The sequence below is a fragment of the Cryptomeria japonica genome, chromosome 3 (genome assembly GCF_030272615.1).
Source record: "Cryptomeria japonica chromosome 3, Sugi_1.0, whole genome shotgun sequence".
Lineage (NCBI taxonomy): Eukaryota > Viridiplantae > Streptophyta > Pinopsida > Cupressales > Cupressaceae > Cryptomeria > Cryptomeria japonica.
The window spans coordinates 1,000,678,530-1,000,705,845 of NC_081407.1; positions in this window are offsets into that span (position 1 = coordinate 1,000,678,530).

Here is a 27,316-nt window from a genome sequence, read left to right on the forward strand (position 1 = left end):
ACAGGTTCACACAATTCAATCTCCTCAACTTGGTGTATGAGGTAGTGTTCTTGTGCATTGAAAAAAGTTGGAGGTAGACACTTTTGCATTTCACACATTAAATGAGGAATTTTTCTCTTCCAATATTTTATATCGTCTTTATGGATTTCTTTACATGACAACCACCTACAAGGTATTCAAGACGCAAAAAAATATATTACATAACAAGTAAAACAAATCACAAATATAATATCTATACAACAAACTAAACAAATATCACTACTTACCTCATGTATTTTCCAAGATCATATATGACTTGCTTGACATTATTGTCGAAGTCGTCTGGGAGAGATACAGGTAGAACGTATTGCAACAATTATAAAATTATCTTTTCATTTTTTTGTAACATAATGAAAAGTACACGTACATGCAGTACTTAAATACATACTAAAAACACAAGAACATGAATTACCTTAATGAAGGTATGCCAATCATGCGTTTTCATCCCTGACCCAAATTCACTTTTCTTTGATATGAGATTGTTTATGTTCGCAGCAAATCCTGTGGGAAATCAAATTTTTCGTATGACTTCTTTTATAGCATTGCTTTGCTAGTCCGTTAATAACCAAGGAAGCTCACTTATATTAATCTAGTCTCCATGGCTATTTGATTGAATGACATTTATCATTGCATGATTGGAATCCTGAATGTCACTACATATTTTGACAATTTTTTCTTTGTCACGCCTTCCATCCAATATTTTCCATACTGTCTCTGTTATATTCTTTCCAATATGCATACTATCAAACAAATGAACAATTTGTAACTGCTCGTAGTAGGGCAACCTACTAAATTGTCGGGGATAACTTTTTATTCCCTTAGGAAGGTGGTCATTTATTCCTTCATGACCTTCATGATCATCAATCACATCATCAGTAAACAAAACAAAATAGAAAAGATGTTTTATGACAAACCAATAGATGGAATGGCATTACCTTGACAATTAATTCTATTATATTCCAACTTCCACATGTGAGGTGTCATTCTTCGTGGCTTTGATGTATTCTCTTCTTTCCCATTGAAAAGATGTTTTTCAGTATTTCGATACTTATGATTTTTGTGGAGAAAGTGCCTATACTCATCAAACACCTGCTTTCCTAAACTTTTTGAATGACGAGATTTCATCTTTGGACTGCAAACAGGACATGCAAATTTTCCCTTTGTTTGAAGACCTACAAGATAATGTATAATTGGATTAAATATGATAATTTTTTGAATTATAATGTTCATGCACAACTTAAACACTATAACATACCACAAAAATGTGTTAGCCCCGAGGCATCGTGTATTGTCCATAGAAGCATCGCATGGAATTGAAATGATCTTTGTCCTATTGGTCTAGAGACGTCATACATAGTGACACCATTCCATAACTCCAGCAACTCATCAATAAGAGGCTCGATATATACATTCATATCTTTAACTTGGTACTTACCTAATTGAATGAACAAAAACATTACATAATTATTATGACCATTTTACTGCAATATTTATAATTAAATTTAGACAACTATATTTAAATGATAAAATACTTGGAACAATCATTGCCAACATTATGTGCTCCCTCTTTATTGACACCCATGGAGGAATGTTATTGTTGATAACAAAAATAGGCCACACTGAGTAAACAGATCTCATCTCTCCAAATGGATTGACACAGTCCGCTGCCAATGAAAGCCTGAGATTACGAGGTTCTTCTTTAAAGTGTGGCCACTTTTCCTCTATGTCCATAAATGTTGAACCATCCACAGGCATTCGAATAATGTCATCTCAACTTCTATTGTGTGCATGGTAATCCATAAATTGTGCCAAGCTAGTGCACTTGAATAATCATTGCATACGTGGAATAATGGGAATATAGCGAAGAACCTTGCAAGGAACCCTTTTGTTATTTGATTTGTTCGATATCTACTGATATGACATTCAGGGCATTCAGTTCGAAATTCATGTTGTTTGTGATATATGATATGATCATTGGGACAAGCATCTATTTCTTGATACTCCATTCCAATATCTTTCATAATGGCAGATAATTCTTGGTATGAGCGAGGTAGAATATTTGATGGTGGTAATAAAAACTCACCTATCAATCTACAACGAAAAAATATAATTTGTTATAATAAATAATATTAATGGTACAACATGATTCATAGTTTATTATGACATATATGACATACCTTAACATACGTGACATTGTTATGTTGGATAAACCATTCATAACCTTCAAGTTCACCAACAACAATACAGTGGAGAGAAGAGTTGCCTACAAACCTTCGTAAAGGGCCTCAGATGCCTTCTCAAGTAGAGGGACATCATGAACAACATCAAGGTCATCATCATCATGATCAGTTGCGCGAGTACTAAATGAGTCATGGATCAATGTATTTGTACCATCATCTTCAATTGTGTTTTCTGGTTCATGATCGTCATCTTCCATGGGATCATTATCTTTAGCTTCAATATTCACACCTCCATGTTCGTCCACTTTGAAAACCATATTCTCAGGGTTGTGTTGATCCATACCATATGGTTCGGGGTGCTCGACCAATATAAAATTGATAAACATAAATAAATCGTGACCATGATCTCATCATCACGTGATTTATTATGTATATTAAATTGTTGCCACGATATAATAAAAAAATTACCAATGGATGATAATCATGTCCACCTTCAATGTGACCATGAAGCCTACAATGTTTCTTCGCTATTTTGATTAGAAGTCTTCTAGTCTTTAACCCCTTACAAATTTTGCACGGACAATAACATTTTCCATCACCTTTTCTTTTCAAGTTAGACCACAATCTAGCAATTGTCTCTTTATTTTATTGTTCGTTGATATTGTCTGACATGGTCTTTCTTCACAGGCAATAAAATAAAAATTATCATCATTGAACAGAGCATCTTATTGAATTTAGATTTCTAGTTTGCTTATTTTGCATATAAGCTCACCCAAATATTTTACAGTTATTTTTCATCAAGATTCCCTCAGGAGCTGGCAGATCCTGCTTCCATACTTTAATTCTATTTTCTCAAAGGATAATCCTAAAAATCCATGCATTGCAAACAACTTTTTACACCTTTTTTGGTTGTGGTGGCATCACAGAGAGTTTACATCAATAAATGAAGAACATGCCAATGCTTTTAATGCAACAGTAGAAGTCTGTCTCTTATTCAATAGCTCTAGTGAAACCCCCATGATCTTTTGTTGGAGTATATTTTGTTATATTCTAGAAAGGGTCTTGTCCTTTGTTGATGTGATATTCATCTACCTCAAGAAATAACTGTTATTTTCTCCAACAAGAAGTGGAACTAAATGAAGATCTAGCACCATTAAATGAATCCTCAAAAGGATTACTATAGTTAGTTTTGGTAGATAATGATTTGGGTAAAACACTAATGTGGCTTTAGGAAACATTATGTAGTAGCGTAGCATACTCTAATAACTTTGGTTCGACATGCTACATCCAATTAAGTCTCCATCGGTATCTCTATTGTGTTTATGGATTGGGATTCAATGTACTCTTTTTATACACAGATTTTACTTTCAACTGAGGAGGTTTGTATGTACTTACTTGTCTTTTGATTGTATTCCTATTTCAAGAATTTCTTCTATCAACAAATCATTTGTTGTAAGTTGTACAAGTGGAAGCTTGAACATGCCTTCCATGCTAGCCTTGTTGATACGTTCAACACCATCTTGTGCAATAAATCTTTAGAGCTCCACTATTTCATTGAAGAGTGAGTAGTAGGGACAATCTAGGACACTTACAGAGGTTTTGCAAGAGAGATAAATAGACCTAAATATTATGGCTTAATAATGATCAATAGGTAAACAGATAAGAAACTCTCAATATCAAAATGACTTTCTCAATTGTCTTTACTAGAAATGGATAGATCTGCTAATAATGGCTTTATGACCGTATGTCAACTTTAGACTCAATCCAAGAAGAGCTAGAACTAATATGTGATATCTAGATTTATGATCTCTATAATATAACAATCCCATAATTATGTTTCCACGCATTTATACCACAACACAAACATCATGCTAGTATTTAGCCATAGCAATTCATATCCTACTTATAGAATGTGGAATATGCACATAACTATGAATAAAGATTAAGAAAAACAAAGAAAGATGCTTACTGCAAATATAAATGACTAATGGACAAGAATTGAATTCATTGTAGATAGTTTTGACTATCAAATTCACTTATTTGTGTGCATTTACTAACTCATGTACTTGTGGCCAACCATTTCCCTCTTTCATAAATTAAACACTTATTAATAACATTGAATGGTTGAGTAATTATGTTTTAGTTGAAATTCAAAATAAAATATTTTATTTCAGGACAGCTCACACTATTCCCTATCATATTTTAGACTCTCGGTTTTGTTAGTAGTGGTTTGATATCTTTGGAGCTGATCATTGCTTTTCTTTAGTTACGTTTGCCAGCGTACTCCCAACCTATGCCAAAATGGGAGCTTTGGAACAGGGTATGGACATCCATCAAAGCATAAAAGATAGAGGAATTTTGTCAGATGTAGTTGCAACTGCACAAAATGGATTTGTTGAGAAGGCTTTAGAAACTTTCAAGCAAATGCAATTGGTAGGTGTAAAGCCAAATTCCATGACCATTGCTACTATCCTCCCTGCCCATGCCAAAATGGGAGATTTGGAACAGGGTATGGACATTCATCGAAGCATAAAGGATAGAGAAATTTTGTCAAATGTTGTAGTTGTAACTACCCTGGTAGACATGTATGCAAAATGTGGAAGCATAGACAAGGCATGTGAACTGTTTGATAGAATGCTTGAAAGAAATGTTGTCTCATGAACTGCAACGATTATTGGATATGCACAAAATGGATTTGTCGAAAAGGCTTTAGACACTTTCAAGCAAATGAAATTGGAAGGCATAAAGCCAAATTCCACAACCTTTGCTAGCATCCTCCCTGCCTGTGCAAAAATGGGAGCTTTGGAAAAGGGTATGGACATCCATCAAAGTATAACGGATAGAGGAATTTTGTTAGGTGTTGTACTTGCAAATGCCCTGCTTGACATGAATGCAAAATGTGGAAACATGGACAAGGCTCGTGAATTGTTTGATACGATGCCGCAAAGAGATGTGATCTCATGTGAACAATCAAAACGCACGTATACGGGAGGAAGGGATTGCTGCTACAAAATTGAACGCTCACTCCTCAATCACAGTTCTATGGTTTTATGAGATTAAACTAGGACAATTAACCACCACATGTATATGTTTTGCAACATGAAATTAAAAACTAGGGCAATTTGAATCTACCTCCTATGCAGGATTGCCTTCGACGTGGGTTTGATGTTCTTGGGGGTTGAAGTCGCCACAGATGCCTATGCGGGATTGCAATTCACAAATGAATTCCCCGCCTTTTTTTTTATTTTGTAATGGTCATTGTCATTGGAATTACGACGAACTCAAGCACTTTTTTGAAAAAAAGAAAATTCTCATTGCTAATGCCTTCTTCATCGAAACCAAATGGGAAATTTCTGTCAGAATTACGACAAATGCGGGCATTTTTTCAGAAAAAATCAGATTTGGCCACAATATACCTTCTAAGTCGGAAACCTCAGTCAAAAATCTAGTCCAAATGTATTAGTGTCCATTCCCAAAACTATGGAAGGAAATATCAACCTGATTGATATGGACCAGTTAAATGTGTTTGATTCAAAGGAAACTTTGCCAGACCAAGATGAAGTGTGTCAAGAGATTGAGGTTCTAAATCAGAGAGTACATCAATTGATTGCATTAAGAAAAAAGAAAGAAAAGGAAAAAGGAGAATGAAACCAAAGCCAAATTCATTGAAAGAGATAGATTATTAAGACAGATTGCAGAGATTGAGTTGTTTGCTCAAGAAGAATGTGTGAGTAAAGAGCAAGGTCCTGTTATTAGGGAAATCCTTGATCCAAAAATTGTTTCGGCACCTAAGGTTTCATCATAACCTAGTAGGGAGGTTTATAGTGATCCCCAACCTACCAGACCTATTATTGACAAAGGGAAGTAGAAGGTGGTAGAGAATAGATTTGCGGGTCTGGTGTCAGGAAGTGCAGAAGGACCCCAGGGAATGATGTTGCATGAGGTCGAAGTGGAAAGGGTAAGGAAGGAAAATGAAGACCTAAAAAGAGAGTTAGAAAAGGATGAAATAGAAGCACTAAAGCAGAGTTCAAAAGAAAAATATGCTACTTAAAAGCTCCTGTTATAACCTTCCCACCTAAAGATCATAGTAATCCTATGTCCCAACATACTTCTGCCTCTTTGTTGAACATCCAACCAATGATACAAACGAATGCTATCCACCTGTTACCCAATCTCAAATTGCTGCCCCAAGTAATTTTTCTATTCCCTCAAGTGTGATTCCAGCAAACCAAACTAGTCAGCGACCAACCCACAATCAAAGCCATCAAACTCTTATAGCTGGTAGTTCAGGCCCAAGGGTAAACACTGGAAACAACTTTATTGGAAATCAGTTTCAAAGGAGACCAATAAATGTTGAGTTGTATAGGTTGTTGTATTTTGATGGAATTCCATGATACCCAAACCATTTCCCTATTGAAATGAGGGATAAACTCCAGAAGTTTGCTGGGAATAATGTTGTCAGTGTTGAAGAGCATCTGAAATCTTTTGGTGACATGATTAATGACTATGAAATTGCACATGAATATGTCATCATGAAGTTGTTTGTGCAATCCTTAATTGAGGATGCTAGAGATTGGTACAGAGGGTTACCCATGGACAGTGTTGGTTTGTGGGAAGAGTTCAAAAATTTCTTTCAAGAGAAATATGGAGACAAGACAAATGTGAGCTTCATGCTTAATGAATTTAATAACATCAGGAAATCTAATAATGAAGCTATCACAAATTTTAATGCAATATTTCAAAAGGCAATGCATAGGCTTTATCAAGTAATGAGGTTAGATGAAAATGTGTGTTTGACTACCTATTATAATGCATTTGACCCCAAAATGGCTTACATTCTCAGAGATAAAAACCCACATAGTTTAAGGGATGCTTTCATAATTGCAATCAATGTAGAGAGTAATAGGAAAGCATCGGGTAAAATGGGAAGACAGACTGATGGGAGATTGTGGCAGGAACAAAAGCCACAACAAAACAAGTCCTCTAAAGAAGAAGATAAGATAGAGAAATTAATGACTATTGTCAAGGATTTTACTGCTAAAGTAGGTAATCCTGAGAGGCCTCATTGCAACTGGTAGGACAGACCGGCTAGATTATACGATATGCCATATAACACTGCATGGAAAGATGGCAAACCAGTGCAAGATAAATCAAAGGGCACACAAAATTAGAATACCCCTGATCCTTTAAAGAGAGGAAGCATACACAATGTGGAAAGCACCCCTTGGTGTATGGCATGTGATGGGCCACATTCCCCCTACCAATGTGTTGTGGCTCAAGCTCTGAATGAATCCATGAGAGGTGAGGATGAACCTGTAATTAATATGTTTGAATATACTGTGGAAACTGACTGTGAGTCTTCAGAGGATGAAGCAAGTGAACATGTTGTCTCAAAAAGCAATTCGAGTTGCCATGAGAAATTGGCAATTGATTGGTGCCCCACTTTAAAAGTAGTCATAATAGAAGACCAAGAGGTTCATCTAAGAAGACCTAGTGATGAGGAAGTCAAGAATATCACTAAGGCAACAATAGCTAAAGCCTAGCATAATCACAATCTGAGGAGCATAAAAAATGATAGGAGTCAAGGTATGCCTGGTTATTTGTTTTTTAAAGAAACTTTTTCTAAGAGGTCCACTAAGAACAAAAGTTCTGCCAAAGATAGTTAGGCCAAAGATGATCAGTCAAGTAGTTCGATGAAATCTGATATTGCTGATACAACTAGAAATAAGGCAAAGACCACTAGTGACAAGAGGACATGTTGCCAAAAGGTAGAAAAGGTTAAAGCTCATATTGAGTCTAATGTTAGCACTATTTTTGACATGACTCAAGCTTTAACACAGATGAAGGTTTCAGTACCTTTAAAAGAGCTGCTGAAAATAAAAGAACATAGGGAAGCTGCCTTTTCTTTGATTTCAAGTATATCGGATGGGGATGATTTTTCTAAAAGGGGAAATGCAAAAGATGAGAAAGATCAAGAACAAGGAGACCCAGAAGTTTATGTGGGTACTACTATCAATTAGGAACCATCTCAAATTGATCCCTTTTATGTCACATTGTTAGTTATTAACAAATTGATAAAAAATTGCATGATAGATTTTGGTGCAGCTGCCAATGTGATGCCTTATGGGGTTATGAAAGAACTAGGTTTGTCTGTACACACTTCATGTGGGAGGTGTTATGCTATGGATAATAGAGAAGTTCTTGTTGTAGGTACTATGAGAGATGTAGAAGTAAAAATAGCAGCCTTCCCTGAAGCTACTTACAAAATGGATGTAATTGTTATAGACACCAAGCCACATTATGGCATGCTACTTTCTAGACAATGGGTTGTTGTTGTTGAAGGAAATCTTCAATTGTATTTGTCATATGTGACTATCCCAGTGAATGGGAATTCTATAAAATTATATAGAGAACCACGTGCCCCAGTGGTTATTGAAAAAATTGACCCAAACATGCTTAATTGCATGATTGATGTAGATCTTGATAACTTCAGGACCAAACCCATTCTGCCTCAATTAAAGAATACTAATCCTATTGTCAATGAGATGGAATCACAACAAGAAAGCCTATGATAGATGTACTTTGATGGAGCTTTCTCTAAGGAAGGGTCTAGAGCGGGAGTGCTATTTGTTTCCCCATTAGGTATTACCTTCAAGTATTCTTTTTTGTTAGTATTCCAATGTACAAACAACACAACTGAGTATGAAGCTTTGCTATTAGGCTTAGAAATTGCTAAAAGACATGGGATCAAATTGTTAAGGGTTTATGGAGACTCTGAACTTGTAGTGTCTCAGATAAGGTCAAGATATGCATCTAAAAATGACAAGTTAAAAAGATATAAGCATGTTGTTTGGGATTTCATTGAACACTTTAATACATTTTATATTGATTTGATTGAAAGGTCTAAGAACATTATGGTAGACTTTTTAGCTAATGTTGCGTTAAAGAATGATGATGTAACATTGACTGGAGTTTCAATAATTGAAACAAAAGCCAGACCAACCATCCCACATAATGTGTACAATTGGCAAGTTTTTGAGGATGATGAAGACATCCTTAGATTTGTACAATGCATAGATGACTATGAGGGTCAAAATATTGATTGTAATACATTGGTGGAAGTTGTAGATGGACATGAAACCATTCTTGGAAGTGACATAGTGCAGCTAGAGACAAATGAGATACCCAGGGGACTAGTTGAACTTGAGGGTATGTTCAGTTATAGTGATGGTCACTTACACCAAGCATCATCTACAAAACTGGAGGAATTAGATGAGGTGAACTTAGGGACAGAAGCATCCCCTAAGTTGGTGTATATTCGGAAAAACATGTCTCCCCATGTTAGGACCAACCTCATTAACTTATTAAAATGGTATAAGCATGTTTTTGTTTGGTCCTATGAGGACCTAAATGCATATAGACAAGATTTATTTCAACATGAAATTCCTCTGCATGTTGATGCTAAGTCTTTTCAATAGAAGCAAAGACCTATTAACCCCCTTTTGGAGACCAAAATGAAACAATATTTAACCAAGTTAAGGGAAGGGGGGATTATGAAACCTATAAGATATTCTTCATGGGTATCCAACTTGGTCCCTGTCAGAAAGAAGAACGGGGATATAAGGCTTTGTGTAGATTTTAGAAATCTGAACATTTCCTCTTTAAAGTATAATCATTCTTCCCCAAATATGGAAGCCATGTTACAAAGGGTAATAGGTTGCGATCCATTTCCTATGATGGATGGGTTCTAAGGTTATAATTAGGTACTTGTGAAAGAGTCTGAGCAATTTAAGACTTCTTTTACTACCCCTTGGGGGACTTATGTGTATGTGAGAATGCCATTCGGCTTGAAGAATGCTGGAGCTACTTTTCAAAGAGAAATGGATGTGGATTTTAAGGAGTTTATCAACATCATAATGGTAGTTTACCAGGATGATTTAACATGTTTTTTAGAGAAGGCAGATGATCACTGCAGTCATCTGGAAAAGTTTTTTTGCAAGGCTCTCGAGTTTGGTGTATCCTTGAACCTGAAAAAATGACATTTTGCAGTGACTGAAGGAAAATTATTAGGGCATATTGTCTCCAAGGAAGGAGTTAGAATAGACCCTGAAAGGATTGAAGCTATAAATAATGTACCTTGGCCAAAAAATGTTAAAGGGATTCAATCTTTCTTGGGCAAGGTGAATTTTGTTAGAAGATTTATAGCTAACTTTGTTGAAATCGTTGAGCCTATTGCTAAATTACTTAAAAAAGATGCAAAGTTTTCTTGGGATGAAGAAGCTACACAAACTTTTAACAAAATCAAGAAGGCTATTCAGGAAGCACCAGCGCTAAAATCGCCTGATTATAGTGAGCCTTTCTCATTATTTTCTTTTGCTTCTTATCACATAGTAGTAGTAGTTCTGCTTCAAAAGGATGATGAAGGGTATGAACATACAATTGCTTTATATAGTAAATCATTACAAGCTATTGAATTAAAGTATGAAATCATGGAGAAGCAGGCATATGATCTGGTCAAATTCGTAAAGGCATTTAGGCCTTATCTGGTAAATGCTCAAATTGTAGCCTATGTACCACATGCAGTTGTAAAAGACATTTTGTCTCAATCTGAAGTAACTGGAAAGAGATGCAGATGGATAACTAGAATAGAAGAGTTTGACTTGGAGATCAAGATCACCAAACTGGTAAGAGGATTAGGCCTTACAAAGTTGATGGCTGAATCAAATCTGGTTACTGTTGATGTTAATAATATTAAAACAGAGGAATTCCTTATCACTATTATCGAGAGGCAACCATGGTATTCAGATGTGGTACACTTCTTGAAGAATTCCTTATGTACAGAAGGTATGACACACAACCAGATGAGAACATTGAAGTTAAAGTCACAGAAGTATGTTCTTATTCAGGGAGAGATGTATTGGAGGAATAGTGATGGGATGTTACTGCTTTACCTGGATGAATCCCAAGCTGAGAGGGTTGTGAAAGACATGCACAATGGGGTGTGTGGAGGCCACTATTCATCTAAGACTACTGCTCGTAGGATAATCCGAGCAAGGTATTGTTGGCCAACTTTGTTCAAGGATGCTCATAAATATGTTGAGAAATGTGATCCTTGTGAGAGGTTTCCTTCTAGACTAAGGTATGTTGGTGCTTTGCCTTTGAATTATGTTATAGTTGAAGCCCCTTTTGTTCAATGGGGCATTGATTTTATTGGAGAAATAATAGAAAAATCAAGTAGGGGTCACAGGTGGATCCTGGTGGTTACAGACTATTTCACCAAGTGGATTGAAGCCATACCTACCAAATAGGCCACTAGTGGGGTAGTTATTAATTTTCTGATGGATAATATAGTGACAAGTTTGGTGTGCCAGCTAAAATAGTCATGGACAATGCTATGTGCTTCAGATTTGAGGAGTTTGCAAAATTTTGTGCCACTTATGGAATTATTATGTCATACTCTTCACCTTACCACCCACAGGGAAATGGCCAAGCAAAATCGAGTAATAAAAGCCTCCTCAACATCATCAAGAAGATCCTAAAGAAAAATAAAAGGTCCTGGGATCAAAAACTCAGATTAGCTTTATGGGCTAATAGGGTGACTGTAAAAAAAGCCATTGGTACATCCCCTTTTGAGCTAGTTTATGGAGTAAAGGCTAGGTACCTGTAAATAATTTGCTTCCAGTTTACCAATTTTTGGAGATTGAACAACTTGAAATGTCTGAACCCATGGAAGAAATAATGATTCAGTTGGTAGAGCTGGAGGAAATGAGGACTGCAGCCCATAAAAGGAACATGAAACTTCAATTACAGTTGAAGTACCTTTTTGATAAAAAGGACTAGTGCAAGAAAGTTTCAGATTGATGACATGGTGTTGTAGTGGAATGCAAAAGACCAAGACAAAGGCAATCATAATAAATTTGAATCACTGTGGACAAGCCCTTTAATTGTTTGTGATATCAATGGAAAGGATTCATACATCTTGCAAAGAATGAATGGCAAAGTACAGGAATTTCCAGTGCATGGACAATTCTTGAAATATTAGTTCTCTTTATCCATTTTAGTCCATGCATAGTAGTTGTAGGGTGTATATATTTTCTCTCAATTGTATGTTTTTCAATAAGGAGCCCCTGTTTGGAATTTAGGAGGTGTCATTTGTTTCTGAGTGGTCTACATTCCAGAGTTTTGCTCAATTCTTGTATTGGTCTTGCATCCAACCATCCCCAGTCAGAGCCACTGTTGGGAACTATAAAATTTTGATAAATTTGGGAGGCCCATTTCTAATTTTTTTATCTTCTACCAATGGACTACCTAATGGGTCAGATCAATAAGGATTCATTTCAAGGAAGGACAAAACAAAAACCAGTTTGCATCCTCCCCTCACGCGAAAATTCCAAGTAAATGCAATTGGTTGGTGTATCGCTAGTGCCCCTATGTGGTTATTGAAGAGGCTCAGAAACCTTCAGGCAAAAGAAAATGGTAGGAGTCGCATGACAGAGGAAAGGACCCAGAGGGTTTTCAAGCAAAGGGCTAGGCGTAAACCGTTTATCTCACATTTGTGGTGGGGAGGAGCATTTTAATATTTAAATGTAAAGCCGCACACATTCATAGTGTCAAAGCTTAAGGGCTTTTGACAAGGAGCTAGCTCAGTGACATGGTGGACCCCACGCACGTGCACGCATCCTGAGACAACCAAATTTTGCAGTGGAAAGGCAAAATAACTAGCAAGTGAGTCAAGGTAGATCCAACGTTGATCGTAGTTGATCCAACGGTGCTTGCTAGGTCGCGATGGAAAGCTGCTTGTTAGAGTATCCATCATGACTAAGCGACAAGGCGGGCCCAGGTCGAGTGGAGGGTCCGATCACTAGTTGGATCCAATGGTGAACCAGTGGCTGACACGTGGCGAGCCTGACAGAAGGGGTGAGCAGCAAAGACCAATTCAAGACCTCGCGACTTAAACCCAGTCTCTAGCTCACTAGCATAAAATGCTAACACCCAAAAGACTAGAGACCTCACGAATGAGAAGATCAAAGATGATCCAACGGTGGTCGCTAGGTAGCGATGAGAAATTGCTAGTTGACATATCCCTCGTGACCCTGCGATAAAGAAGGGCTCCATTTTGGCGATGAACCATTACCGGCAGTTAATGCGAGTGGTTAAGGTAGGTGGTTCATTCCAACAATTAGTGGAGGTCATGCTAAGGTGTCAGAGTGGAGAGCTCGGAATGAATACCCTCGCGATAGGTGGTGCCTCGTTGTGAACTTAGGGGCCAATCAAAGGGTGCCACGTGGTGACACCATGGCATAAGAGAGAGCCACTTAGAAAGAGATAAGGATCGAGTAGGTTGTGAAAGATCCAACGATCGATCGAGATGATCGAACAGTGGTCGCTTTATCACGATCGAGAGATGCGCGAGGTTTATTCACCGTGACTTAGCGACCGAGTGCTAGGGCCTGCTAAGAGATGCAGATCAAGATTGATCGGACTCCCGTGGTTTCATTTTGGTCATGAGTCTGGGCCATGTTGAGGCAGTAGGACTGGGACCCCAGAGCCAATCGAGGGATGCCACGTATTGTGCCCGTCAGAAGAGAAAGTGATAGAGGTGAGGTAAAGGTCGAACATGTTAGGGCAAGTCAATGGTGATCTGAGGCACATCAATGAATGTTGCCAAGTCGCAATGAAAGGTTGCTTGATGGTTAAAAGTCGTGACTCGGTGAGTAAGCGGTGGGGCGAAATAGAGAGGAAGAGCGGTTTGGAGGAAGTAAAAAATAGGCATGTTCAGAGAAGATCTATGGTTGTTGCTATACCGCGATGGAAACTACATCCAAACTTTAAAAGCTGTGACTTGGCAACTAAAAGAAAAGTGCTTAGAGAGGAGGCCTCCTGATCCGTTAGCGCCAAAGAAATTTAAATATTCAAAAGAAATGATGGCAGAGATGTGCAACTCCCATCAGATATTGCTTCAGGATGAAAAAGTGGGTTGGTGAGAGGTACCCAGGAGATCTACAGGGAGATATCCAAAGAACATGGAGGTGCGCTGCTTTGTGATAAGAACTCATCAATGCTCTGGTACAAGATGATTCACCGAAATTATGAAGTTTTCAATTGTTGCAACCAATTTTGGGTAATAGGGCCTGCCCTTTTGGCCATTGTCCATGTGAATGCCCAGTGAATTAATGAGGCACGCATCCTAGAAGGAATGTTAGATCTCTCCCTCAACTACAATGGAACTTTTGCATTAAATGATTGTTAGGGTAAGATTTTTATTCTAAGTGGTCTGAAGCTTGTTGCATCTTGATTTTTCTATAAAAGGATACGAAGGCCACCCAGAGAGGGGAGACACAATTTTGTAGCTAAACTCTGGCAAAATTAATGCAGGCCTTTGTCTTAGCAATTTCTGAGTCAACTATGAAGTACCTGTAACCTTCTGACAGAGGAATGAAATATACAATCCAGAGAATTTAAACTCAGACTTATATTGTCTATGTGTCATTGTACTGGTGTTTATTCCATTTAAGTTATCAAGGATCGCTTATTTTGAATGATTTGCTAGGCATCTAATGATGTTGTCTTTAGTCTTTTTTCTTAAGGAGGAAAATATAAATATACTTTGAAACAAAATCATTGATATCAGTATGTTTGGTGTGGATTGGATGATGAAGTCTAGTGCTGATTGGGACTCTGTATATGTCAGGCATATTCAGGGTTAATAGATCAAGAATATGTGATGTGTGTATTAGTGTCTCTTGTCAAATTGCACTTTGGTATAGATGACTCTATTACCTAGATAAGGAACTTGTTTATCTATTGAGTCTTTGGGTGCATTTTATGATCCTATTCAAAAGACAAAATCAACTTTCCATTTGTGTTTTAGTTGTACTGGTTAGTAAGTAAAATTTGTAAGAATTTATACTGGTTTCCTGCAAAACATTTAATATTTTTAGGAGAAAATAGTCTCAAAGGGTTCACCTGCCCAAGCTTTTATAAGCTTAAAGTGTAGGAGGTTTCCTATGTCTGGAACCTCATATTGTTGTCTTTATTTCAAACTTTTGTTGTTCTCTTCCATTGCAGCACAGAGGTAGTAGTTTTTACTTTTCTAGAGAAGGAACAAAAGTTTTCAAAATGGAGAACAACAAGTCATAGGCAGATGTTGTTTTTCATCAAGAAGCTCTAGTTCCTGCATCCTGTTTACTCGATATTACTCATCTGGTATGAGGCCCTTCAAAGATACTTAGAGAGATGGCATTTCTACCTCAATAGGTAGAATTGCTTCTGAACCATACACTAATAAATATGGTGTAGCCCCTATAGGTGTTCAGATACTTGTCCTGTATGCCCAAAGTGTTGTATTGAGTTGTACATGCCAATCTTTGCCAGTGTCATTTATTGTTTTCTTGAGGATTTTCAGGATTATTTTGTTTGATACTTCTACTTGGCCATTCCCCTATGGGTAGTATGGTGTGGAAAAGCGATGTTCGGTTTTGAATCATTCGCATAGCTCTCGCACATATTGATTCTTGAAAGGACATTTGTTATCTATGATGATGGAACTGTGAATGCCATATTTGCAAATGAGATAGCTGAGGATACATGACAAGATGTGCTTTCCAGTTACGGTGGTCATCGGGACTGCTTTGATCCACTTGGTGAAGTACTCTGTGGTGGTGATAATGAACTTATGCCCATTTAAAGAGGAAGGATGAATCTTTACTACTAGATCATGTCCCCATTGACATAAAGGCCAAGATGTGGTGAATGGTTACAACTCCTGTGCTGGTGCATGTATGAGGTTACCGTGAATTTGACATTTAGGACATTTCTTAGCAAATTGATAGGAATCTCTTTCCATTTTTGGCCAATAACATCCCATTCTCATAAGTTTCTTGGAAAGAGTAGGACCACTTGAATGCATACCACAAATACCTTTGTGAAGCTCATGTAAGGCAGAGTAAGATTCATTATGATCAAGGCATCGAAGAAGAGTACCATCTAGACCTCGACGGTAAAGTGTGTCAGCAGTTAAGGTATAGCGGGTGATTTGTTGGATGAAGTTTTGTTTTTGGTTGCAAGATAGGTCAGGAGGGAGAGTATTATTTTTGAGATAATCATAAATCTTCCCGTATAGAGGTGAATTCGAACCGGTCGGGGCATAGATGAATTGGGATGCAAAATTGTCATAGGCTGGGAAAAACAATTGCTCTACCAGGAATTAGTAACGATTCTATTTATTTGGAATTTGTAGAAGTGAGGTGATAGTGGCCATTGCATCGGCAACTCTATTGTCCAATCTTGGAATTTGCTCAAAGGTGATGTGCACAAAGTACTTTTTGAAGTCATCCACCATTATCTTGTAAGGAATTAGCTTATCATCTTTTGTTTGATAGTCATCATTGATTTGGTTGATAACTAATTGAGAATCCCCATAGACTCTTAATTTTTTTATTCTCCATTCTACAACCACCTTGATTCTTGTTACCAGGGCTTCATATTCAACAATGTTGTTGGTGCATGGAAACATCAGTGTGTAAGATCTTGGAATTGTGTGCCCCTTTGGAGTGATGAACAGGATGTCGGCACCCGATCCATGTTGTGCATAGGATCCATCAAAGTATAGGGTCCATTGCTTGGGTGTGATAGTGAGTACATCCATGTCTAGAAATTCTACCTGTAGTGGGTGCTGGTCTGGCAGTGGTGCTTCTGCCAGTTGATCTACAATTGCCCATCCTTTGATAGCTTGTCGTTTTATGTATTGAATGTCAAACTCACTTAGGATCATGACCCACTTAGCTAATCTTCCTATGAGAGCACCTTTGCTGAGTAGATATTTGAGAGGATCGATCTTTTCTATCAACTTGATTCTGTGGGCTAGCATATAGTGACAAAACTTTTGAGAAGAAAACACTACTACCAAGTAAGCCTTTTCAATGAATGTATAATTGAGTTCATATTTTTTTAAAGTCCTACTGATGTAATAGATGGCCCTTTTTTTGCATGTTGGATCCTCTTGTGCTAGAAGTTCCCCCAAGGATACTTATGTTGTTGATATATATAGAATGAGTGGCTTGCCTGCTATTGGTGGTACCAAAACTGGTGGATTCATCAGATATTGTTTGAGCTGGTGGAATGATTTTGCACATTTGTCTTCCCATCTGAAAGGTATATTCTTATGAAGCATATTATTGAAGGGAAGACATTTATCGGCTAACTGAGCGATGAATCGTCTAATGGATTGTAGCGTTCCCTGCAGAGATCGTAGCTGGATAATGTTTTTAGGAGGTGGCATCTCCATGATAGCCTAAACCTTTTCTAGATCTACTTTGATTCCCTTTTCTGATACAATGTAGCCCAACAGTTTGTCAAATGTAACCCCAAAGACATATTTCTTAGGGTTTAATCTGACATTGAATTGCTTCAATCATTGAAAGATTTTATCTAGGATACCCAGGTGTTCTTCTCTGGTGAATGATTTAGCTAGAAAATCATCCACATAATCCTCCATGAAAGTATGCATCATGTCATGGAAGATTATTGTCATGTCTCTTTGATAAGTTGCACTAGCATTTTTCAAGCCAAAAGGCATGTTGTTCCAACAATATGTTCCCCATGGAAAGGTGAATGCAATTTTATCTTGATCCTCTGGGGATATTTTGATTTGGTTATAGCCAGAGAAGCCATCCATGAGAGATAGCATTGTGTTCCCTATTGTTAAATCAACAATAGTGTCGATGCTTGGTAAAGGAAAGTTGTATTTCAGACATGCCTTGTTTAGGTCTCTAAAGTCTGTGCAGATCTTTATGCTTTTATCTAGTTTGGAAACTAGTACAATATTTTAGATCCATTCAACACAGTCTATAGGTCGAATGAATCTAACATCTAATAACTTTTTCAGTTCTGCTTTGACCAACAATGATACATGTGGATTCATCTTCCTTAATTTTTGCTTGACAAGTTTAGCTCCAGGAGTAATGGATAAGTGATACATGATTAGATTTGGATCTACCCCTGGCATGTCAGCATAAGACGAAGTGAAATTGATTTGCTTCTCCTTGAAGAATTTGATAAAATCTAGTTGTTCTTTTTCTGTGAGTTATTCTACGAGATGTATGGCTTTGATTGCTTCTTTAGTGCCGATATTTATTGATTGAGTTGGCTCAAACAAGATTGGTGATCTTTCCTGATAATGTTTAGGAAGAGTGTCAAGTCTCCCATCTCTAGGTGCCTCAAAAAGGTTTTCACCCTCATATACATCCTTTTATTTTACTTTTTTTACGATCTAATACTGCCATTAATTGGTTTTCACCATTAGATCCATTGTTTATTTCATTTTTGTGACTGAGAGAATCGACACTCCCTTGATTGTAGATATCATTAAGTTGTTCACTGGTGGAGCATATTTCTAGGTTGACTGAGCATAGGTATTAGACAATGGATTCATCGTTTGAGAATACTGGTATATCATGATGTTCGAGTTCTTCCCAGTCTATCAGATCAAGATATATGAGTGGTAAGGAGTCATTTGGTGGGTTAAGATCAATTGATGTAAGTGTCATGATGGAGTCATCATCATAGTTGTTTGGGATATCGGTGAGGTCTATGATATTCTCGAGATCTTCGATGGTACTTTCCTCAATATTGTCTTGTTCGTATTGTTGCTGCTCATTCTCACTAGCCTCATAGATATGTTGTGGTCTGAATTTAAACAGTCGAGATCTTGAGCCTTGTCCCTTGTGAGAAATGGATGTGTATGCATGGATTGTATCCAACTCAATATATTTAGTAACATCAGAACAACTATCCCACTCATATTCATTCAAATCGGTTTCATGATCACTTTCCCAGGTTACCTCATTGAATTTGACAGGTATGTTGTATGGTGAGAAAAGATCACTGATAATTGACACAAGTTTAGTAGCTTGTTCTAATTCGGGATCAATGCTTGCTTGTACTCTTTGAATTTATTCATACGTCATTTCCTTTCTATGAGTAGCAATTTCTTTAGGTTGTGGCTCAATCTTGGTTTGATCGGGTTCTTATACATGATGTACTTTTTTATAAGAAGCTTCCTCATTTTGAATAGTGAGCTCTTCTTGGTGTATTTCATTTTCTTGATGCTTTTACTCCTTCCTTGTCTTTTTTGCTGCTTGGTGTAGTGCTTCTTGCCATGAGTCTTCACTATGCCTTTTTTTCTTTTCTTTCCATTGAGGTTTCTGATGATGATTTTGCTTTTGCACAGGCAGAATATGTTGCCCATACCCAAGTCCTATTTTGTCTTTTGTAAATTGTGAACATAGTTGTAGGGGTTCTATGATGCCTTCTTGGCACTTGCCAATAGGTATTTTTCCTTTGTATCCCATTTGTTGCATGATTCAAAACCCATTTCCATATTGTTTTGTTGGTACGACCACTTCTATGGTAGCAACTTTGATTTCTTCTTCATCTTTGTATAGCCAACCAAGGATGTCTTTATCTTTTGATTCTTTAGCCAGCGTGCCTATTTGGATAAATTTACCATCAAACTTGGTGATGGGTTGTGTTTCCTAATGTCTTGATGTGGAAGGTTGTCCATAAGACCTTGGTGAAGTTGGCAATTTAAATAGACATAAGGGTTCAAAAGAGTACTCCCCCATGCCTTGGTCCTTTATTTTCATCTTTTGCTTTAAGTTCATGGATAAAGACTTAATTTATTCTTGATGGTTGGATGCTGAGGAAGCTTGGGCCTCCCTGTTGTGTGGAACCAGGCTATCTTGAGTTGCCCCCATAGCATTGTAATACTGAAAAGGGTTATTATCTGCAGATATTGAAATTTCTTATCCATTGTAGGGGAACTTGATACATTTATGGTATGTGGAATGCACCGCTTGTATTTCATGGATGCATGGATGACCCAATAGTATATTGTATGTCAAGTCTATGTCCAAGACTTGGCACATGGTGTCTCTTTGTACAAGACCTACTTTAATGAGTAGTATTACAATTCCTTCAGATGACCTCTCTTCATCATCATAGGCTTTGATAGTGATTTTCTTTTTGGGATCAATATACTTCTCAGAGAAGCCCAATGCATGGATAAAATTTAGAGTACATATATTGAGGCCAGGTCCTCTTTTTACCCGATGTTTATAGACTAAGACCTCAAAATGTAGTGGGGTGTTATGCAGATGATTCAAGGAGACATCATCATGTTCAGAAAAAGATATATCGTGTGGCACTGTCATATGGGCCACCATGGCTTGGAATCGATCAATATACAGATCATTTGGAATGGTTGTTTCGATAAGAGCTTTCTCCAAGATATCCTTGTGTGTTTGGTGAAAGTTTGAGCAGATGCTCCTCCCTTGTCATAATTAGGAAGAGGATTTTTGAAACCTTCATGGTCACCATTGGTTTTATGAACATCGATCGTTAATTCACCCTTGTCTATCATGTCTTGAACAATGCTCTTTATCCTCATGCAATCATTTGTGTTATGCCCTTTGTTTTGATGTTAATCACAATAATGTGAGTCATTCCACCAAGGTGGTTTGACTTAGGGTTCAAATTTGCTTGTGGCTAGAAATATGATGATCTTATTTGCCAATAACTCTCAAAATGTTGATTCCAAAGTTTGTCCTAATGGTGTGTATAATCGTCGATATGGGAAATTATTAGTGTTGCCTCTTTCGTTTGTGATGTTCCCCTAATTGTTGTTGTTTTTTCCTTGGTGATTCTTATTGTTGTTTGGCATTAAAGCTCCTTGGTTGGTATTTCGTTGATACGTGTCAGTGCCTTGATTAGCACTTTTTTTTATCATTATTGGATGGTGGGTTTCCTGATAAAGTCAACACTGGTTGTTTAGACTTTACATTGTTGGCATCGATTACCCTATCATTAACAATGTTTTTGTTCCTTGTCCAAAATCTGGACTTGTCTGAATTGTTGTTATTATTTTGATTGTTAAAGGTGTTATTGTTTGACGAATTAACACCCTCTTTAAAGAAATTTAAGGTCCCTTTCTTGATGGAAGCTTCCTCTACTTGGATACCATTTTCTATCAATTTTGCAAAAGATGGTATACATTGTAGTTTGAGAAGATAACTCAATTCACTATTTAGATTGTCTATGAAGATTTCCATCTTTTCCTTTTTAGGCACATCTCGTGGATACCATGTGTCTCCATCATTGTAGAAACACCATGAATATTTCATTGTTCTTTTAATTAGTATTACACAAATCAAGCATGGTGATTGTGTGTTGGATGTTATAGGAGTATTGTGTTATGAATTTATTTACCAACTCATCAAATGATCTGATGGGAGGTGTGAGTTTTGATAACTACTCCATTATTTGCCCTCCCAAACTTCTTGGGAATAATCTCATTAAGTATGTGTCATTGTGAGAAAACTCCAAACTCATAGTAGAAAATTACCAAACATGATCACAGGGATCACTCTTACCATTGTATTTATCATACTTTGGTATACCTGAATTTGGGGGAAAAGGTACTGTAGTCACATAAATCTGTCCATTTTAATTAAATGAATATTTCGTATTTATTTGATTAAAAATCCACTAGCCATCAATTAATTAAATTAATATTTAATTAAATCATCCCCAAACATTCTTCTATTAATTAAATAAATTACTCAATTTATTTTAATTAATTCATTTAACCAAATACAAATCAATTAAATAAATAAAATCTATTTATTTAATTAAATCCCCCTTTTCCTCTTTTAAATAAATTAAATAAAACATTTATTTAAATCATTATCCCCACCCCACTTGCATTTTCCTACAAATGCAACTTGCACACATTTTGAAATAAATGAATTTTTATTTTAATAAAATCCTATTTTCCCTCACCCACCAAATCCACTTGCAAAATCTAATCCCCTTCTAGATTCTTCTAACCCCTTCCTAATTAACTTAATCCATCCCCTAATTATTGTCACATTCCTAAGCAAAATGGAGTCACTTCTCAAATGGCCCAAAGTCTTGGATAACCATTGAAGGTTTTCAACCTTCAACCACCAAAAACCCCAAAGTCTTTGAAAACCATTAAAGGCTTCCAACTTTCAACCACTTAATCCACAAAGTCTCCAATAACCATTAATGGTTAACCCAAACCCTCCCACATGGTTAAAACATTTGTTTTGACTCAACCTCTATCCAACCCAAGGGTCTCATCAAGCATTTAATGCTTTGACCATGATTATCTCTTAATCATTTGCACAAAGGTTTATCCTTGCATTAACTCCTAATCCAGTGGGTAATCCTAATTTAGGCTTGACTCTTAGCCTTTAGATAACCATGAGGTCTTCTCAGGCCTTTAATGCCTCCAACCTCTTCTCTCAACCCAATCCTGTGTTGACACTTGTCACCATTTCATTGGTGCAAATTGTGCACATGGATCCCCAACTTTCAAGCTTGACCCTTGATTAAACCTTTCAATCCTGGCCATCCATTGCTCCATTTTTTCTATAAATAGAGCCCATTCCTTCATAATCCAGATCCTGAAAACTTGTAAGCATTTAGACTATAGCCATTTTAGAGAGCATTTTAGCATAAACAATCTAATCTTTTGTCTTTTGGTTAAAATATATCATTTTAGCATTAAAATAGCTTTTCATTTTATGTTTGGAGCTATTCTACAATCTCAATCCTCCATAAGCATCCATAGTGCAAAAAGCTGCTGAGAGCTACACTATTTTGGAACTTGGAGAGGAGAGGAACAAGGGAGAAGGAGCTAATATCATGTTAAGAGATAGTTGGAGATATCTCATTGTCTTACTTCTTTAGTTAGATTCATTAGCATATGTTTTTAGTGTCTCTCTTGGAATGCCTTCATATGTTTTTGATTGATTAACGCTAACGTCTTGTGTGTTTTGTGTTGATTGATCTTAAACTAACATTGTGCCATTTAGGAGGGCATCAGGTACCATGTTCAATCTCCTATCAAAAGGATAAGGACAAATTTCATCTAAGGAGTATCGTATGGTGGTCCCTTGTTGTATGTCCTACATTTGTCTTTGAAATGTTTGGAGTTGTTATCTAAGAGCAGCTATGGGCGCATTTGTCCTTCAATGGGGAGCTTCCCCTTGTTCATTAAGATTGTCCTGATTGCGGGAATGGTCTTATTGGTGAGTGTTGTCTTGTTCATGGGTGTGATCTCGGTTGTGTATGTTTCCTTGGTCATATGTTTCTTCTTCTCTCCATTGTTTTTGATAAGCATAGTTTCTCGCTCTTGTTCTTGAAATTCTCTCATTTGTATTCCTTAATTTTTCTGTGTCAAAATCCTCAGGAATATTGACTCCTTTGCTAGTTATCATGAGTAGATATTTTTTCTTATCCATTTCTATAAGTCTTTCTACAAGTTTTTGGAAAGATGCATTTTCTTGACATTCTTGGAGAAGTTCATCGATGATCTTTGTTTCCCCCATATTTGCATATTCATCAAAAAGATTGGATAGTCGATGACTCATACTTGATTTTGGTTTTGATTCCTTCTTCTTGTTTCTCTGAGATCAAGTGACAGTGGGCATTAATATATCTCTAATATAGTAAAGTATTCTTCTTCTATTGGGGTTCTTGGTGGAGTTGGTGGCTCAGGTCGAGCTTCGTTGTAAGTTATAAGAAACTTTGAAAACAAAGCAGGGTTAATCCTTCCTCCACTATTAAGGTGTTGGTAGAATGTTGCTTTCTAAATGTAAGCCCTATTTCTCAAAGGTTCTTTGTCAAATTTGTTGGTTTTTCCTTGGATATACAACTGCATATGACGCAAGACTGCGTGATGTAATGTAAAGAGTTGATGATTGATATAAATAAATTTATTCCTTTTGATAAGTGACTTAGAAATAGGTTGTCTCTTCTTCAACTTAGTCTTTTGATGAAGAATTCTTCTTCTCAAAATATGGGGAGTGTTCATACACAAATGATCAATGTTGATGTTGATGCTTGGATATGGATACTTTGTTTTGGAAACTCAATTTTACTTGTCAAGTAGAAGTTTAGTTTGATTCACTTCTATGACAAAGTGTGCCAGATGATATGAGTCAAGTTTCATGATCTAGAAACTTAATTTGACAACTTGAGGACCTAACTAGGTATTATTTTGATAGGATTCATTGGATGGTGGAACCTTTGATCACTGTTTTGATACTCCTTAATTTTGTTGGATGAAATTTGATCTCAAGATAGATGAAGACTTGAAAACTCTTTCTAAGAGTGCTTAGTTGGATTCAGAAATTTCTCACTTATGATCCCCTTTTGAATATTTTGTTGTTGGGTTTGTTTAGAGGACCTAAAAGGGTATCCGAAACTGTTGATGAAAATTTCACAAGGTGACTGGTTTGCTCTTAGTTTCTTATTAATTTTGACCATGCCCTAGAATGAAGACCTGATGCGCTAAAGGATGCTCTCAAAGCATTGCAGGATCTTCCAGATGCGCTATGCTACCTCTCAAATGCGTTATTTTATATTGTTTGATAACACAATTGCTGAATAGGTTATGCACTAATATGTCCCTTTAAGGTGTTGATGTTTGGTATAAATGCGCTATGATGCTCCTATGCGCTACAGTGATGTTGACAAGCGCTATTTGAATTTTTACCAGTATGATATTGATCATGTGCTAATGTGAATAATGAAAGCGCTAAATTTTGTTTAAAATGCGTTGTTAGATGGTTGAGATGCTCTAGGATGTTGCTTCGACACACTAACTGTCCTGATAACTTTGTTTTGATATTTTTTCACTGTGATGTTGAGAAATAAATTTTGTACTTGATGGATGATTTTCTGAAAAATTACTTGAAAACACAACAAATGGAAGTGATAACAACTTTTCTATGTTAAACAAATAGTGTATGTTCTTTTGAGGATATTTTCAAATCCCCAATGTTTTCACTGGTTTGGATTACAAAAAGATAGATCAAGCAGACTCTTTATTCAAGGGTCATTGACAATATCATAGCCCACTAGTCTCGATACTCCGTTAGCTCAAACAACCTTGTCACCCCCTAGGGGGCACCCGTTTTTTTGCATTTTGCCAGAAATTAACCCAAAGTGAATTGCTTCACAATTGGGTATTTACCTTGGGAGATATATGGTGAGTGATCTTGGGGGAAGATTCTTCCCCACCCTTGCACTATGATATTGACAATGTTTGGTAACTGACTCGGCTCAAAGCTTCTACTTCTATGGTTTTTAATCAGGATTTCGTTCGGTCTTTAGTGATAAACTCCTTCAGGAGGCTTCCCAACCTTTAGAACAAAGGCTTTACGTATCTTAAAGATACTAGGGGAAGACTAATCACTAAGAAAAACTGTTGGAGGTGATTTTCATCAGCCTCCACATTTGACTATAGTGGGTTGGAACACTTGGGGATAAAATTGTTTCCCACTTAGGTCGTTCCCCTCTCATCAGCCTTAATGGCACCCTAAGGGAAATTCGGGAGGGCGGGCCTTCTAAAGGATTTAATTGTTTGAAGTAAAGGAAAGCATAAAAGAGTGGGTTTGGCCTTTTGATCACCCAATTAAGGGGAGAGCATATACCTACCACTTTCGAGACAAGGAAAACAATGTTTGTTTTATCCTTCCAAAGCAATGATTGGCTAAGACCTATTTGGAGATGTTGCTCCAACAAGCATGGTGTTCTTTTTAGTCCCACAAAGCAATTTGTTTGTTTAATCTAGGAAATGAAATCCTGGTCAACTTAAAATAATGTGCATTGCTTTGAGATGGAAATCGCTTTGCAAAACGAAATGTGGATTGTTCTTTTTAATCTTGCAAATAAGTATTGATTGTGAATTTTAACCTTTGCAAGAAAATAAAAGATTGTTGTTCTTTTTATAACCCCAAAATTTGAATTGTGAACGTAACTTGCAAGAAGGAAAATGTGAAGTTGTTTTATTTCTAACCTTGCAAATTTTATTCTTTTTAAACCCCTAAATTGAAATGTGAGATTCTTTCACCAATTGAGACTTAATGAGATTATTTTTAGCTTGAAAAGAAAATGAGTTAATTTTAGCCAACTTTGAAAAAGCTAGAAAAATTAAATGCAAATCCTACTTTAACTCCTTCAATCCTGCATCAAATTGTTAGACATCCAAGAAAACACAAGTTAGAAAAATAAAAAATCATATGGTGGGATTCTCCAAGCCTAATTTCAAATCTCAGTTACAAATTTTTCTTCTGTGTCAGAGTCACACACTAAACTTTTGCACAAATACGCTACAATATGGTGTAAAAGCGCTAAAATAGAGCACCTATGCGCTACTCTGATGCTTGAATGCACTATACTGATATTCCAACGCACAGAAAAAATAGAGAAAAACACGCGCTAGAAAGAAAGTTAAATGCACTAAGGAATGGTTTCTATGCGCTAAACAATGCGATGAATGTGCTAAAGTATGCCACAGATGCACTGCAGAAAGTTTCAAATGCACTAAAAGAGTGTTCTAGCGTGCTTGCAATCCTTAACCTACATAAAAAATGATGTTATTTTTGGGGACGTGCCCCACTATCAGAGCCCAAGTTTCAACACTGGGTACTTTAGGTTTGTAGTGAGCCTTTCAGTTGACCTTTTTACTTAGGTCTTAATGTTTGTGTTTCTCTTGTCTTATCCTTGCCGTAGATCTAAACCGTTTTCTCTTTTGTGGTGCTAGGTCATGGCTAGGAAAGCTAGGGGAGGTGGCCATATGGGTGGTTGCAAGGGAGGCAGAGGTGGAGGACGTGGCCGTGGTTCTGACCGTCACAGTCCTTCACCACCACCCACTCATGTGAGTGTTGAGCCGGAACAGTCAGTTCATTAGGATCCTCAGCATGCAGGAGAGCAGGTTCCCGAAAGGGAAGCGCCGAGATAGATGTTTCGGGAGGTTCTGGCTAGGTTAGGCCACAGACCTGAGTTTGAGCAGCCTATTCATGCTCAGGTTGAGGAGCCGCATCAGCAGGTTCCAGAGGAGAGAGAGAGAGGGAGAGATCACCCAGGAGGAGGGAGATTCCAGCTGACCAAGATCCACCTTCTTTGGGTCACATAAAGGACTTGATGAGGTCCAACCCTCCTTACTTTGATCGTATGGGTATCGATCTCGAGGCAGAGACTTGGCTCATTGGTTTGGACCGGTG